The sequence below is a fragment of the Micropterus salmoides genome, unplaced genomic scaffold (assembly GCF_014851395.1).
Source record: "Micropterus salmoides isolate LMB-PRFRI ecotype aquatic unplaced genomic scaffold, ASM1485139v1 Ms_hic_scaffold_2, whole genome shotgun sequence".
Lineage (NCBI taxonomy): Eukaryota > Metazoa > Chordata > Actinopteri > Centrarchiformes > Centrarchidae > Micropterus > Micropterus salmoides.
This window is the reverse complement of record NW_024041150.1, coordinates 54,436,509-54,439,466: the sequence shown is the minus strand read 5'-3', so window position 1 is coordinate 54,439,466 and position 2,958 is coordinate 54,436,509. Positions and strand designations below refer to the sequence as shown.

The 2,958-nt window shown below is 40.4% G+C and overlaps 1 long non-coding RNA gene across 1 annotated transcript; it reads left to right on the top strand.

The window, feature by feature from the left end:
* The first annotated feature begins 311 nt into the window (after nt 1-311).
* On the top strand, nt 312-1,113 carry LOC119912827. Its single transcript, XR_005446278.1, has 2 exons — nt 312-343; nt 698-1,113. It is a non-coding gene; the product is annotated as an uncharacterized LOC119912827 (long non-coding RNA).
* Nucleotides 1,114-2,958: the final 1,845 nt, after the last annotated feature.

Below are 2,958 nucleotides of genomic sequence, written 5' to 3'. Positions count from 1 at the left end.
GTAGGCTGATCCTGAAGATGGTGTTTCCTACGCCTCCATCAGCTACACCAGGAAGACCAACAGTAAAGGCCGGGTAAGCTGTCTGATTGGTTCTAGTGATGATGGCAGTGAATGAAAACACTTCTCTCATTAAATGTTTTTAATTTCTGTGTTGTGCTGTTTGTCTCTTTTCCAGGTTCTGGGTAAAGATGGTGATGATGAAGATGATGCAGTGACCTACAGCAGCATGAAAGCTTCCTCTTCTTCTGCTGGAGCCTCAGCTGATCCCAGCGACCTCTACGCCACCGTCAACTAACCAAACAAATAAGAGACCACAGTGTAGTTACAGCTCATATCATTACAGGTAATTTACACTGAGAACTGATAAATGTTTTATTATTTGAATTATTTTATGATAATATATGGGACATTTAGCTTGATGAACTTGCTGTCAGGCACTTTAATGTGCTAGTGCTGTGTTGTAGTTAAACATGTATTAGTTTTTACTGTTATTTCTGTATCTGCTGTTATTGTTTGATATGCAGTCATTTTAACATCTATATTTCTGTAGAGGTTTAACACCTCCAGAGCTCTTTGCACCTTCAACAACTTCGTCTTCCTTTCATGTGGTGAAACGGGTCATTGTCACAAAAACAAAGTGTGAACTTGAGGCTCAGTGTGAATCTAAATATAGTTTATTCTAACTGTCATGTTTCAGAGGAAACTGGCAGTGGTGAAGCCGTTCCTACGAGTCAGAGACAGGAAATATAAAGACCAAGTTCAGTTTTACTTGATCCAGGCAGGCAGAGTCAGAACAGCAGGTAATAATGCTGCATTTGACACATGATGTTGGATTTTCACAGTTTCCAGTCGTAAATTCCAACTTGAACGCCCCCTTAAGGAGACAGAGTGTTACACACTTCTCTGCGCTTCCATTTCAGCTTTTACCAAAACTTCATAGTGATGGCGTCTGCCCCCCCGACCATTTAAATTAATTAAATCAAAGATAAACTGAAGAGGAGCTGTGCATAAAACTGTAATAAAAGTTAAAACCACTGCTGTAATAGTATAAAAGAAATTAAAGGTGTAAATGTATAAATAAATAACAGAATATGATGCAGTATTTAGCTGCAATTTTTGGACAATGCACGTTTGTTTTTTCTATATTTAAATTGCAAATAAACGTTTCTCAAAGCATTTTTATTTGTTAGTTCACATTTCTTGGTGCAAGCTATTTTTCAGAACATTATTAACAAATGCTCTCAAAAAGTGATGTGGACAAAATCAGCCATTTCAAAATGTGGTGGGGACACATGTCCCCAGTGTAAATGACATGTTGATTCCACATTCAGACTTAAGAGCACATGAACACAGAAAAACTCAGAAGAATGACTTCACAACTCGGGAAATGGGACAATCTGAGTTTTAGTTACCCACTAGATGAAACTAAAACTTAAGTGTTTTTATCTGCTTTAAAACACGTCTGGTTGTTAGACCGGTTCAGAAGCAGCTCTGCATGACGACTGTTGGAGCCTTTAGATCTTTTTCACAGCAGACGTGTTTAATTGTCAGGACTCTGAAACTGAAGCAGCTAAATGGAATCCAGCCATCATTAATTGTTCAATTTAAATCTGTTTTCCTGCTGTGCTGTGTCAAAATGTCTTGTATGAAAAAACAGATGTGTGTGTTTTGGTCAGGTTAGTATTGAATCTGGATATTTTCCCCTTCAGGCCAGTAGGGGCTGATTAATGTTATTGTGCAGGTCCTGACTGGGACATAATATAATGCTCCTGAACACTGAGTTGTTTTAGATCGAGGGAAGTTTCATCAACTGCAACAAGTCAAACTTTAAGTTCTCTGCATCTCACACTGTGAAATCATCTGTGTTTGTTTACTGAAGCCATCAGTTAGCAGCAAGCCAGTAGGACTGTCAACAAATCCCACGAAAAGTACTATTAAAACCAGTCAGTGACCTTCACTGCTGCACTGGGTGACACGTTCTGAAGAAAACAACATTTATCTTAACCAACAATCTTCACACGTCAACTTCCTCTTCTTCTTCTTTTAAGGAGATGAAACTCGTCATTGTCACAAATACACCGGACTGAACAAACTGTGAACTTGAGCCTTAATATATTTGTTTGTTTCAGTGTTAGTTTGGCTCAGTGCAGAAACATATTCCTTTGTCTCGTGATCAGTGACTTTGTCGTATGTGTTTGTAGATGGTGGATCTTTGTCAGGCTGCTGTGACCTCTGACCTCTGACATCTTTACTGTTGGCTGCATCTCATACTGCTGATCAATAATTTGGGGTCTCCGTCAGTCACTGTGGGTGAGAGATGTTACGACCCCTCCCCCTTCCTGCTTCCTTCTCCTGCAGGAGGCTGCAGGCAGGGAGGCTGATTGGGCAATCACCTGTGCAGCTCTCTTCAGAGCTTATTTAGCCAGGACTGATCAGTCTTTTGTTCTCTCTCCTCCTAAGTCAGCGTCTGACTGGGTTTGTTTTGTGTCTTTTTGGTTTATCCTGACCACACACACACACACACACACACACACACACACACACACACACACACACACTCATCCATTCACTGCTGACACAACTGATATTCATACTTTTCCACACAACATATTTTTGGTGATCATTTGACCCTTCTTTTACTTTTATTATAAATCCTACCATTTGCGTGCAAACCTGTTGTGTCTCACCTCCTTTTTGTCACGGGCTAAGAGCTGGCTTGTGACAAGTGGGGGCTCGTCTGGAACTTGTTGTTATTTGGTGTTGATCGGCTTGTTTTGTGTAGCATCCAGCTATTTTGGTATTTGTTTACCAGTCTGTGAGGTAAATGTCAGGTTTGGTTAGGTCAGTTAAAGCTCCGTAGGAGAGAGGTTCATGGTCCTTTTGTCAGTGGTTTAGCTCTGCTGGCTGAATTTGTTTTGTTGGACCTTAGCTGGGTTTTCTAGTGTGAGCAGGAGAACT